This window comes from Scylla paramamosain, chromosome 17, assembly GCF_035594125.1.
Source record: "Scylla paramamosain isolate STU-SP2022 chromosome 17, ASM3559412v1, whole genome shotgun sequence".
Lineage (NCBI taxonomy): Eukaryota > Metazoa > Arthropoda > Malacostraca > Decapoda > Portunidae > Scylla > Scylla paramamosain.
In genome coordinates, this window is record NC_087167.1 from 23,398,495 (window position 1) to 23,413,494 (window position 15,000).

Consider the following 15,000-nt stretch of genomic DNA (forward strand, 5'->3'; position numbering starts at 1 on the left):
GTATCTCCAATAACTTTGCTGCTTCTTCTTTCCCTACTCTATTTCAACCAGATGGCACCACTGCTATCGCATCTATTTCTAAAGCTGAAATCTTTGCTCAAACCTTTGCTAAAAATTCTACATTGGACGATTCTGGGCTTGTTCCTCCCTCTCCTCCACCCTCTGACAACTTCATGCCACCTATTAAAATTCTTCGCAATGATGTTTTCCATGCCCTCGCTGGCCTAAACCCTCGGAAGGCTTATGGACCGGATGGGGTCCCTCCTATTGTTCTCCGAAACAATGCCTCCATGCTTGCACCTTGCCTATTCAAATTCTTTCAGCTCTGTCTGTCAACACTACCTTTCCTTCTTGCTGGAAGTTTACTTACATTCAACCTGTTCCTAAAAAGGGTGACCGTTCTAATCCCTCAAACTACCATCCTATTGCTTTAATTTCCTGCCTATCTAAAGTTTTTGAATCTATCTTCAACAGGAAGATTCTTAAACATCTATCACTCCACAACCTTCTATCTGATCGCCAGTATGGGTTCCGTCAAGGCCGCTCTACTGGTGATCTTCTGGCTTTCCTTACTGAGTCTTGGTCATCCTCTTTTAGAGATTTTGGTGAAACTTTTGCTGTTGCCTTGGACATAATTATCAAAAGCTTTTGATAGAGTCTGGCACAAAGCTTTGATTTCCAAACTACCCTCCTACGGTTTCTATCCTTCTCTCTGTTTACTTCATCTCAAGTTTCCTTTTTGACCGTTCTATTGCTGCTGTGGTAGACGGTCACTGTTCTTCTCCTAAATCAATTAACAGTGGTGTTCCTCAGGGTTCTGTCCTGTCACCCACTCTCTTCTTATTATTCATTAATGATCTTCTAAACCAAACTTCTTGTCCTATCCACTCCTACGCTGAAGATACCACCCTGCACTTTTCCACGTCTTTTCATAGACGTCCAACCCTTCAGGAGGTAAACATATCACGCAGGGAAGCCACAGAACGCCTGACTTCTGATCTTTCTAAAATTTCTCATTGGGGCAGAACAAACTTGATATTGTTCAATGCCTCAAAAAATCAATTCCTCCATCTATCAACTCGACACAACCTTCCAGACAACTATCCCCTCTTCTTCAATGACACTCAACTGTCCCCCTCTTCTACATTGAACATCCTCGGTCTGTCCTTTACTTATAATCTGAACTGGAAACTTCACATCTCATCTCTAGCTAAAACAGCTTTTATGAAGTTAGGTGTTCTGAGACGTCTCCGCCAGTTTTTCTCACCCCCCCAGCTGCTAACTCTGTACAAGGGCCTTATCCGTCCATGTATGGAGTATGCTTCACATGTCTGAGGGGGGTTCCACTCATACTGCTTTTCTAGACAGGGTGGAATCAAAAGCTTTTCGTCTCATCAACTCCTCTCCTCTAACTGACTGTCTTCAGCTTCTCTCTCACCGCCGCAATGTTGCATATCTAGCTGTCTTCTACCGCTATTTTCATGCTAACTGCTCTTCTGATCTTGCTAACTGCATGCCTCCCCTCCTTCCGTGGCCTCGCTGCACAAGACTTTCTTCTTTCTCTCACCTCTATTCTGTCCACTTCTCTAACGCAAGAGTTAACTAGTATTCTCAATCATTCATCCCTTTCTCTGGTAAACTCTGGAACTCCCTGCCTGCTTCCGTATTTCCACCTTCCTATGACTTGAATTCCTTCAAGAGGGAGGTTTCAAGACACTTATTCATCATTTTTTGACCACTGCTTTGACCCCTGTATGGGACTGGCATTTCAGTGGGCATTTTTTTTATTACATTTTTGTTGCCCTTGGCCAGTGTCCTTCCTACATAAAAAAAAAAAAAAAAATAGTAGTAGTAGTAGCAGTAGTAGTAGTAGTAGTAGTAGTAGTAGTAATGCTATTTTTCATATATTTAGTAATTTTTTTTTTTCATATTATTATTTATATTTATATTTTTTGTTTTGTTTTGACATTCATACGAATGCTATAAAGGTGAAGCATAGAAATTTATTTGATTGATTAATTAATTTATATATCTATTTATTTTGATTTTTTAAATTAATTAATTTATTTATTTTTATTATTATTATTTTTTTTTTTTTATGTCTCTATGATAAGCAAAGCATTATAGAATTTATGAAAGCACATATCCTCTAGAGTCTTGCCCTACAAAAGATTCTGTAAAGTAAAAAATAAAGGGAATAAGTGTCAGTGACGTTTGATGAATAGAGGAAGGCGTGGCAGAAATTACCATAAAACGTATATAAATGAAAATTTATCTTCCTCGTATTTTCCAACTTGCGTTTGCTTCTTGAAAATTTAACTGGGTGGGTCATATAGCAGACATATTGTTCTTTCCTCCATTGTAGTTTGTTTCCAGCAAGCCCCCTAAATAAAGTTTCTGTTTTTTTTTTTTTTTTTTTTTTTTTAAAGAAATGAGGAATTACATTCTAACGCTGATCACTGAGCGGAGCGTAGACGAGCTGCTATCCTCAAGGACGTTACCTCTCTCTCTCTCTCTCTCTCTCTCTAAATAAGACTTTAAATAAAAAGAATATATATATATATATATATATATATATATATATATATATATATATATATATATATATATATATATATATATATATATATATATATATATATATATATATATATATATATATATATATATATTAAAAGACAATGAATATCCTCTGGGGAAGGGGTGACAATCCTTATTTAACCCTTAATTTCAGTTGAATTTTGACAAGTCTACGTTAAAATGTTTCCATTTTTCTGCAGTGATAAAGAAACGTAGAGGGGTAGCTAATATATTTAATTGTTAATTGTATCTTTTTTTCTTTCTTTTTTTCATTTATTCTTTTATTAATTTTTCTTTTCATTGCTTAATTATGCATTATGCCGACACTGCAGGTTACAATTGCAGATATTGCAAGTATTTTTGACACAATACAAGTACATCCAGCTAAACTATTGCTACAGTATAGAGAGAGTATTTCGATTACATACCTTATTCTTCATCTTCTTTTCTTCTTTTTTTTTTTTAATAAATATAATAATAAATAAATAAGTAAATAGGTATTGTCAAATGAAATCGTCGAGATTACGCAGGGGTTTCGGGCAATACTTGGATGGGTGACTACACAAGCCTCATCTGTCTGAAAAAAAATAAATAAATAAAAAAAATAAGAATAAGAATAGGGAGAATGAACGAAAATTTTAAGTAATAAAGATAACAGTAAGAATTATTATAACAAGAATAAGAAAAATTACAATAAAGGAATATAAAAAAAAAGAAAGAAAGCATCCCATGTCTTTCTTCCTAATTGTCATAGAAGGGTGAATTCTTTTGTATATTTTCCAACATTTCCAATACAACGATATGAATGGGGGAAGAAAGAATAAGAATAATAGAAAGAAGGCCTCCCAACACCTAGTTCTCCGGTCTTGGCCAATTAGCTAACGGCGGGATCAGCGCAGTTAAGCAGGGGGTCCGGGAAGAACTTGGATGGGTGACCACAAAAGCCTCATCTCTCTGAGAATAGAAAAAAATAGCAATAAGAATGAGGAGAATGAACGAAAAACGAAAATAATAAAATAACAATAACAACTATAATAAAAAAAAGAAGATTAAGAATAAAAAGAACAAAAATAAGGGAAAAAAGTAATAATATATCTCTCTTGCTAATTGTCGTAGAATTATGAATGAAGGGTTAATTTTAGTGCATATTTTCCAACATTTTCAGCACAACAATGCAACAACAATACAGGAAAGAATAAGAATAAGAGAAATAAGCCCTCCCAACACCTTGTTCTCCGCTCTTGACCAATCAGCTGACGGCGGGATCAGCAAGGTTAAGCAGGGGGTCCGGGCAGAACTTGGATGGGTGACCGCACAAGCCTCATCTCTCTAAAAGTAGGATAAATAAGAATAAGATAAGGAAGAATAATAAAAAAAAATGAAAATAATAAAGATAACAATATTAATTATGACAAGAATAAGAAAAAAATAGAATAAAAAGAATGAAAAAAATAAGAATATCACAACTTTCTTGCTAATTGTCTTAGAATTTTAAATGACATGTCAGTTCTGCTGTATATTTTCCAAGATTTGTTATGAATGAGGGAAGAAAGAATAAGAATAAGAATAAGAATAAGAACAAAATGAATTAGACTAACAATAATGATCACATCTTTCATGCGGTGACTGCGTGGGCGATGAGCCTCACTGGACGTTTCTGACCAATCACAAGGCAGGGTTGGAGTCGTCGGGCCCACCCGATTCATATATAAAGGGATTTTGTGGGAAGCGCGGGCAGACTCAGCTGAGTGTTCGTTGTGAGTTGTTGTTACCACAACTATGGCACGTACCAAGCAAACGGCTCGCAAGTCCACTGGTGGCAAGGCGCCCCGCAAGCAGCTTGCTACAAAGGCAGCTCGCAAGTCTGCTCCAGCCACTGGAGGTGTCAAGAAACCCCACCGTTACAGGCCTGGAACCGTTGCTCTCCGTGAGATCCGCCGTTATCAGAAGAGCACTGAGCTGCTTATCAGGAAACTGCCTTTCCAGCGCCTGGTGCGTGAAATTGCTCAGGATTTCAAGACTGACCTCCGCTTCCAGTCCTCTGCTGTCATGGCTCTCCAGGAAGCTTCCGAGGCTTACCTCGTGGGTCTGTTTGAGGATACCAACCTGTGCGCCATCCATGCCAAGCGCGTGACTATCATGCCAAAGGACATCCAACTGGCTCGTCGCATCCGTGGCGAGCGTGCCTAAGAAGTCATCCACGAATGATCTTCATAACAGCAATATCTAGGCCCTTTTTAGGGCCAAACATCTCTTTCATTAAAGAATTTTCATAGACAATCTGTTTGGTTTTGTGGAAGAAAATATTTATTTTCCATCTTTCAGTATCAGGTATCGACTTTCAACTCAATATCCTTCCCCCCTTTTTTTTTTTTTTATATTATTATTATTATTCCCTCTTCCATGGCCATATCTCTTTCACTTGGGAGAATTTTTATCTTTCTTTATCTCTATTTTTTTTTTATCTTTTCTTTATCTCCACAGAATAATAATCACGATAATAATAAGCATAATAATAATAATAATAATAATAATAATAATAATAATAATAATAATAATAATAATGATACAATAATTATTATAATAATAATCATAATAAAAACAACAATATTAATATTATTAATAATGATAATAATAATAATAATAATAATAATAATAATAATAATAATAATAAAAATAATAATAATAATAATATTAATAATAATAACAATAATTATAATAATAATGCATTTGTCTATATCGTATCTTTTTTCCTTTTCAAGTGTGGCTCCAATGGAGCCGGGTATTATTTTATACTGGCAGCAGTATACTGGCCGCCTGTTTACTTGGAGGAGGTATACTTGGTAACAGCCTTGGTGCCTTCAGAAACAGCGTGTTTTGCCAGTTCACCAGGCAGAAGAAGACGGACAGCGGTCTGGATTTCCCGGCTGGTGATGGTGGAGCGCTTGTTATAGTGTGCCAGGCGGGATGCCTCGGCAGCGATGCGCTCGAAAATGTCATTCACGAACGAGTTCATGATTGACATGGCCTTGGAGGACACGCCAGTGTCTGGGTGGACTTGCTTGAGCACCTTGTAGATGTAGATGGAGTAGCTCTCCTTCCTCCTGCGCTTCTTCTTCTTGTCGCCCTTGGCAATGGCCTTCTGTGCCTTGCCAGCTTTCTTGGCAGCCTTTCCTGATGCTTTGGGAGGCATAGTGTCGCCGTACTGCTGTGAGAACGAGTGTGCGTTTTCAAGTTTCAAGTTTCAAGTTTTTATTTAGAAAAAGGGGGGTGTTACAAGAAGGGGCAGTGTGTGTACCAAGACTGGTACACAGGGAAGAAAAAGTGAGGAGAAATAGAAGTACAGTGGGAGAAAAAAAGTTGCCGGGCGGTCAGGCTTGCTACTGTAAAGTAATGAGTGTCACAGGGCAGTACAAGAGCGATTTGTAGGGTGGAAACCGGAGTCCCCGGAGGAAAACCACCCGCACTGCTGTGAGATAGAATAGAGTGGGGGAGGGTTACATATAATATTTACATAACATTTACAAGTACGTTGCAATGACATAAAATATTTACAGAACATGAGTTCTTGGTGGAAACCTGAGTTAGCAGGTGAGTCGTAAAGGGCAACTAGAAGACACACATAAAGTAGATTGTTTGGAGAAGGCGGTGCAAGAAGAGGATGGTAAGAGAGATGCACTAGCTTAAGAGAGGTGAAGTTAGGGGGACGAAGGTAGAAGGGAGGAAACATCGAGAGGAGGAAAAAAGAATGCAGAGGGACACAGTAGAACCGTTAAGGAGTACATAATGCTTAAGAAGAAATAAGACACGAGGGAGCAAAAATTGTCACAATAGCTTGTACAAAATAAACATGAGAGTCAAATGCAGAGGGACACAGTAGAAACGTTAAGGAGTACATAATGCTTAAGAAGAAATAAGACACGAGGGAGCAAAAATCGTCACAATATCACGTACAAAATAAACATGAGAGTCACAGAACACGCGTGGATGTTCACTGTGCACTGTAACGATACACTCGATTATTTCGGGAGTCCTGCGACGGGGGAGAGGGTGGTGGGCAGGTGTCTTGGGCGCGGGTCGATGTCGGAGGTTCTAGGAGTCGCTGTCGGTGGTTCGGGGGGGAGTTCAAAGGGGAGGCCTTCGGCGACGCCTGCGGCGCCGTCAGCCCCAGCCAACCCCTCAGCTGTGCGTTTCCCGAACTCGGTCCCGCTGCCGGGGGCTGAGCAGGCTACCCCGGAGGACGATTACCCCTCGCCAGGACGTCGGCCGGTCCCTCGGCGACTCGGGGCGCGGGGGGGCGAGGGGAAGTTCGCGATGCTGGAACCACCACTGGGTATGCCGTCGGTGTCGCCGGGGGCGTCATCAGGCCTGGCAGATCTCTTAGTGGCTAGCTGCAGTCCACCACTGTCGTCACGGTACCTCTACTCTCAGAAGGAGAAGGACAGATGCTCGCTCTCTCTCAGTCAGCAGTCGGTGATGATAATGGCGTGATCTGCGGACAAATTATCTAGCAGTAAAAGAGTGCTTGGGGGGAGAGTGACTAATTTCTAGTAGTGATACAGGTAGATTGTGAATTTAATAGGGGAATGAGTTACGGAAATATAACATTCACCTGTATCGGGGTTCGGGAGGCGGGTCTTGCACTCGGCGAAGACTCCTGGGGAACCCGGCGTGTTCCCGGGGTAGAGCCTCGTCGTGCTGTGTCCTCAGCGCCTGGAACTGATCCCATTCCTCGGCATCCATCTGTTCCCAAACCCTGGCGGCCATATCGTGAAGGCGGACGTTCAGGGCTGGGAGGGATGCGGCTTCGTGAAGAGCAGCCGAGGTGACAAAGTCGTCCCATCTGGTGCCGAAGGCGAACCTCAGGGCGTTGTTCTGGACCCGCTGAAGCTTGCTGATGGCTGTTTTAGAGAGAGCATGCAAGGGAATAGGTGGATAAGTTAGAATGGGCAAAATCAAAGCCTTTATTAGGTGGAGCTTGAGACCAGTGGTCAGATCCCTGAAGCGGTACAGCCTGGTGAGGGCCGACTTCGCTTTTGCCACTCTCTGGGACACGTGTGAAGTGTACCCAGTTGTGGATATGGAGAGCCCCAGGAGGGTGCCCCTGGGGCTAAACTCAACCTCATCCCCATCCACTAGCAGTGGGGCGGGGGTCTTTGTGGCGAGGGGGACGACCTTAAACTTGGCCAGGTTTGTCCTGATCCTCCACTCCCTCTCGAAGGCATTGATGCGGGCGATCTCTCTGGCAGTGCGGGCGTTCGTCATCAAGCTGGAGCGACCTGGGTGGAAAATAATCTGGGAGACATCGTCAGCATACAGTAAATTGATACCAGCCTCTGAGGCTGGACAATCGCTGGTATAAATGCTGTACAGGGTGGGCGACAGCACACTGCCCTGCGGAACTCCTGTGGCGAGGGGAAAAGCTGGACCGAGGTGGCCCCCTACCCTCACCCTCGCCGTCCTGTCGTCCAGGAAGTCACAGAGAAGGCGCTCAACCGGTGCAGGCAGCCCCAGGTGAAGGAGCTTGTACTTCAGCCCAAGGTGCCAGACACGGTCAAACGCCTTACTCACGTCCCGCAGCACCAAGTTACAGCGGTACCTATTGGCCTGGTGTATGGCGATGGTCTCGGTTGCCAGAGCGATGGCATGGACAGTGCCCCTGCCGCTCCGGAAACCATACTGCGCTGGGTGTAGATGGTTTCCCGTCTCCAGATAGGTGCGCAGCCGAGCGGAGACAACCCTCTCCAGCAGCTTCCCCGGTACCTCCAGCAGGGAGATGGGGCGGTAGTTCTCCGGACGAGTCGGAGTCTTGCCGGCCTTAGGAATCATCCTCATCTCCGCCTGCTTGAATCCGTCCGGGAAATATCCTGCTGAGAGCGCCGCATTGAAGATTGCCCTTAATCTGGCTAGCGCCGAAGCTGGAAGATAAGAGAGTATAGTCTTGTTTATCTTGCTGCCGCCAGGGCTAGTCGGCTTGCCACATTTGATCGCGGCAGCCATCTCCTGAGCGGAAATAAAACAGTCCAGTGGGGAGGTACCTGTGAGACGGGCAGGATCAGCAGAGTCGAACGGGTAGGTTCTGTACACGGCATGTGCCATGTAATCCAGCACATGGTCATTGTCGTCAAAGTCGTCGTCGTAGTCCTCTCTGTACACACGGTCCCAAATGGACGTGAAAAGGTGTTCTTTTTCCTCGTTCGTGAACTTCTTGTCACCTGTAATGTCTATTAGGTACGCGTCTGGTCCTGTCGTTCTACCTGAGAGACACTTGATTTCTCTCCAAAACTTCCTGGGATCACGGTGGTTGGCAGCTAAGCTTGCCAACTTCCTCCCCCAGTGCGTCCTAGCTTCTGTTTGTCGCGAGTCGTGCAGTATAGCTTTAACATGTCTGTACTGCCTGTACTCATCGTAAGTCCAGCCTCTCTGGCTCGCTCTGTCACGTAGCGCCTGGAATTGAATCCGCAGCAGCTGCGTCGTTCGGGAGGGTCTTGGGGCGGACCTAATTTTGTGGGAGGTCAGGGGTATGTGTCTGTCAGCAGTGGTCTTGACTGTGGTCATCCATGTCTCTAGTGCTGCGTCAATGTCCTCCAGGGTGCCGTAGGTCACGTCTGGTAGGTCTGTCATCTGTAGGGCGTCGTCCTCAGAAAACGCGTCCCAGTTTACTCTTTTATAGTTATACCTCCTGACACTAGGGATGAGGAGCGGGGAGGTGGAAATATCGAGGATAGTAGGTATGTGGTCACTAGTCGTCAGAGGTCCAGGCGTGAAGGAGTAATGAAGAAAATTCACCCTGTTAGTTAGAGCTATGTCAGGAGTTGAGGCAGTCCGAAAATCAAAGTAGGTGGGAAAGAAAGGGCCGATATGGAGTGCAGTCTGTCGTCGAAGATAGTCTACTATGTCTCTCCCTACCTGGTTGGAAGTAGTGTATCCTAAATAGGGATGTCGGGCGTTCAAGTCCCCGACAAGGAAAACAGGTGTCTGTCTGCGGAGGAGTCGGAGGAAGTCAGGATGGGGAAGGTAAGGTCTGCGGGGAGGGAGGTAGCTGGTGGCAATAAGGAGGGGTCCGTCTATTGTTTCAATTTCGATAGCTAACGTCTCCGACAAAAAGTCGCCATGGACTTTGTGTCGTGTGTGAGACTTTATAGCAATTGCCACTCCGTCATTTATTTCGTTACTGACGTTCTGTTGGTATATCCTAAATCCAGGGATCTTAAGTCTAGTCTCGTCGCGCAGTCCGTGGCTGTTGATGAGAACAACGTCAGGGTCAAATTGTCTATATGTGTTAGTAAGGTCAAACTTACGTGTGTCCCAATGGAGTACATTGTGCTGGATTACTCGGAGACGGGGCATTATTCGCGTGTTACAGACAGCCTACCGGGGAGTAAGTCCGCCACAATTTGCCGGGGAGCCTTCTTTGCGCGTTCGTGGTCTTCGGTGGAGTAGATGGTCCAGTCCGTGAGGGAGTCTAGGTTCTCCTTCACGTGGTCTAAGACCGCTTCCTCCGCTCCTGAAGGCCCAGTGTGGCAGAGTACCAGTGCCCCATGACGGAGAGCATGGTTGAACTCCCTCCGGGTGTTGGGGGTCTTCCTCTTATCTGTCTTGGCCATGAAGCCAAACCTGATGACCTCGACGTCGTTTTGCTGGTCGTCCTCGTCCTCAGAGTCCTCTGAGGCTGAGGAGGCAGCGGAAGCGGAGTCTTCTGTGGCGCCTTGGGCGGTGGTGGAAGGTGTGGAGACTGGAGGTGCTGTGGGAGCGGCCAGGGAGGTCGCAAGGGAGACAGCCCTGGCGAAGGCATCCGGAGCTTGAAGAGGTGGCGGTGGAGGAAGCTTCACGTTGGGCAGACCATTCTCGGCAAGACTCGCTGAGAGAGTCTGTTGGAAGCACCCTGGAGAGGCCACATTGGAAAGATGTGCGTGAAGCAAGCACATCAATCCGGTCAGCGACTTGGTGGGGTCGATAGGTCCAAGGTTGGGGGGTTGGGGTGTGGCCGGGAGCGAGGCAGACGTCGTCTGAGCGAATGATACGCCTGGCTTGGTGCGAGCCTGGCGCATCGCCTCCTCCTTCTTCTTCAGGGCCTCCTTGCGGGTGGGACACCGCATGGCTCTGGCGCTGTGGTCCCCTCCGCAGTTGAGGCATGATTTTGTTGTGGCAGAACAGTTCCTGAAGGTGTGTTCCCGGCTGCCGCACTCAGAACACCGGACGTAATCCGCTGGGTGGGGGCAGCTCCTGGTGTGGTGTTCTTCCACGGCGTTGCACCTATTACAGGTCAGGAGAGGTGTGTATGTCTCCTGCCGCAACTGGTGCCCTGGCACGTGGATACAAAAAAGGTGCAAGCCTTCTGTCAGAGCCTTCGTGGCCATATCTGCACGCGTGAAGGTTATCTTCATGGTGGGTGAGCGAGGGAACTTGAAAACACCCTCCACGGCGGCCCAATCATGCTGGCTTCCTACTTCGTCGGCGATTTCCTCCGCCGTGTGCTCATATATAAGTTCGTCCAGTCCTGAGCAGATCACCGTGCGCTGTGCTCGGAGCTCAGGGGGCAACAGGGGGGTGAATCCATCACCAGACAGTCGAGCAGGCATGCCATCCTGGAAGATAGCATCGGCGTCCTTGTCTGTGGGTGTGAGAACCACCACAGCGTCACTGGCCGGTATAAGCCTAGTAACCTTGATGGTCGGGGCCAGGAGGGCGAGGAGGCGCCGGCGCACCCCAATGTCTCTGGGGTTGGGGTGTTTTATTCTGACTCGGCCCATGATGCCGGTCAGAGCCTGCGCAGCAGCCGCCTAAAAACGGGCTGGTCACCCATGCCCCGTGGCGAGGATTCCTTACGCCGGGGCACAGCACTGCACACTTGGTGTGCACTAACGCAGCCGGAGCTGCGTAAGAAGCACTGCACTGGGCACACAACACTAATACTTCACCAAGGTCTTGCTGCACAGCACTAACACACACACTGTTGGGGCTAATCCTAGGCACTGGGGGGAGCGGGCGGTCACCCGTCCAGCGCCTGACCGGAGTCGAAGCTTAACCCTGCATACGCACACTCGGGAGAACACTGCACTGGGGGCACACTTCACTTCACTACACAGACACTCGCTCACTTCGCAAACACTTCACTACAGTTTATCCATGCAAAACAATACACCCGCACTGTATGGAATGTCCTGGATGCTGGGGCATTCTATGGAGGGAGCACAACACTGGGGAACACTGTTGGTACACTGGGGAACACTGAAGCGAAAGACCGCTGAAGAGCAAACACTGTGCACTGGAGTTTGAGTCCAGGTCGCTGAAGGAATAAATCCGGAGCACTGGGGGTCGTGGAGTGTTTCTTGGTGGAGGAGGAAGGAAACCTGGATATCAGGGTCGCAGAGGCGCAGCGATGTGCCCAAGTGAAGCCTGAGCACTGCAGAGATGAACCCTGCCTCTCCCGCACTCAGTCACGCACTGAGTCAAGTGGAAGAGATGTGTGTAGTCTTCACTCCACGAGGTCTAGTTGCCTAGTGAGCCGCACAAGGCTGAAAGTGGGGCGGGCGGCCGGTCGCTGATTGGCTGAAAGCAATGCTCTCAGCCGAGTGCGAACAGCAAGAGGACTGGCCGAGGATTGTTCTTGTCCTACGGACAAGAACAGCTGGGCGGACGACAGGAGTGCGGTGCAAGACGTCTGTACTCCACGGCGGCTGAGTGGTCTCTGTGTGCGTTTTCTCAGTTGAAAAGTGGTATATATATTAGCGTGCCTACTCAGGATCAGGAGTCGCCACCTCAGCGAGCGTCCTGATTGGTCCAGACGCGCTCTGGGCCGATCTGATCTCGCGTATATATAGCCGTTTTTCCCAAAATTCACTACTTGCTCGCAGAGCTACCGACGAGGTTAGAGTACTCGCGCTCCTCATTTATCACCAACAACAACAACTACTACTACTACTACTACTACCACAACATCCATTATCATGTCTGGACGCGGCAAGGGAGGAAAGGTGAAGGGAAAGTCAAAGTCCCGTTCCAGTCGTGCTGGACTCCAGTTCCCGGTCGGCAGGATTCATCGCCTTCTAAGGAAAGGCAACTACGCCGAGCGCGTGGGTGCTGGTGCCCCCGTGTACCTTGCGGCAGTTATGGAGTACCTGGCTGCTGAAGTCCTTGAGCTTGCCGGCAATGCCGCCCGTGACAACAAGAAGACTCGCATCATCCCACGTCACCTGCAGCTGGCCATCCGCAACGACGAGGAACTTAACAAGCTCCTCTCCGGAGTCACCATTGCACAGGGTGGCGTGCTGCCCAACATTCAGGCCGTGCTCCTTCCCAAGAAGACTGAGAAGAAGTAAATAAAGGGCCTCCCTCCCCTTCAGCCAATATCACCATCAATCCGGCTCCTCTTCGGAGCCACACGTTCAAACATCTAGAGAGTTGTGTAGACTATACTGGTATATCAATAATAAGCAAGTAGTGTATACTATATTTCTACTAATGTACCTGCTGTGTGTCACAGTGGAGAGTTGATTAGATGTGTTGCCTATTGTGATATGTTGAGCGTCTTTTTCATCTCAATGTATATTTTGTTTTATGAGAAACTGAGAACGATGAGGGGCGTGATCATTGAAATAAGTCAATGATAATAATAATAATAATAATAATAATAATAATAATAATAATAATAATAATAATAATGATAATAATAATAATAATAATAATAATAATAATAATGATAATAATAATAATACTTGGAGAAGACCTGATGAAGTGAGAAAGATGGTTATAATTAATAATGGTTTCTTTTCTTAGCTCAGATAGTGATAGTGAACATGGTTATGAGAAAGTAGTAGTAATAATAGTAGTCTATGGTCCTTCTTTCTTTTCATGTTTGTGGACCTTAAAAAGGTCCGGGAGATGATGTTATTCAATGATGATAATGCAAGCTGAATAGCTGGCACCATCTCAATAATGGAGCGATTTAACCACCAAATCCGTACAGGGTACGGCCCTGACGCTTGAGGGCGTAGACAACGTCCATGGCAGTAACGGTCTTACGCTTGGCGTGCTCGGTATAGGTGACAGCATCCCTGATAACGTTCTCAAGGAACACCTTGAGCACCCCACGAGTCTCCTCGTAGATGAGACCAGAGATGCGCTTGACGCCACCTCGGCGAGCTAGACGACGGATAGCAGGCTTGGTGATTCCCTGGATGTTATCACGCAGAACCTTACGGTGACGCTTGGCGCCTCCCTTTCCAAGACCCTTGCCTCCCTTGCCGCGGCCAGTCATGGTGATGAGAGCTGCTAGTACGACGTCCGAACGGTCTAACAGGAAGCTCACGAATGTGCCTCAAAATAACATAACATAACAAAGAGAGAAAAGATGGGGAGGGAGAAGTGGGGATAGTGGGAAGAATAGGGGGGTGATAAGAAGGGAATTGTAGTAGGAGAAATAGTCACTGGGGCTTGACCCAGGCGCAATTTGAATTAGGAGGGACATCTTTTTTTTATGTTTTTTATTTATTTATTTATTTTTTTTTTTTAACGTGTTATATTCATTCTAAGATGGCCAGGAAGACAAGGGCTTTATCGGGGAAAGCAGGAGAGTCCTCCACCAACCGAGCAAGCCAAGCCCAACACAGCCACAGCCACGGACGCCGCCCACGCACCCAAATCCCCGGGCCAAACCACGCACAAGTTAGGGGCCAGACTATCCAGAGCCTGCATTATCAGGTTGTGAAAGAGGAGTGAAGGACAGTCAGAGTAAAAAGGGTTTTTTTGTGCTTTTTATTGGTTCAAAGAAGGACAGAGGAAGAATTGCATCCGTATAGCGGAGGGACCTACAGTTTTACGTGGGTTCCGAACCACGGATAGTAGTAGAGTGATTTGGTGATGGCCGGGATATTTATTGTATGATGTAATGTGGTGGGTGAAAAAAGCGGTGTTGGTCCTTTTTTCTTGTGTCCTGTGACTCGTCCTGCAAAAAGGCCACCCTGCTAAAAAAAAAAAAAAAAAAAAAAAAAAAAAAAAAAATATATATATATAAATATATATATATATATACATATATACACATACACACACATACATACATATATACATATATACATATACATACATATATACACATATATACATATACACATATACACACATATACATATATATATATATATATATATATATATATATATATATATATATATATATATATATATATATATATATATATATATATATATATATAAATATAATATAAAAAATGTCGTGGTGTTATATGCATGGGGAGGGAGAGGATGGTTTGTGATAATGATTGACGTGATGGTAGGATGTGCAATGACAGAGGCTCGAAAAGGCTCCCTCACCGCAACGAGGGGTCAAATCTAATACCATCTGCCTGCACGCGGTAAGTCGCTGGTGGCGGGGGGTGAATGGGGATTCCTGCATGGA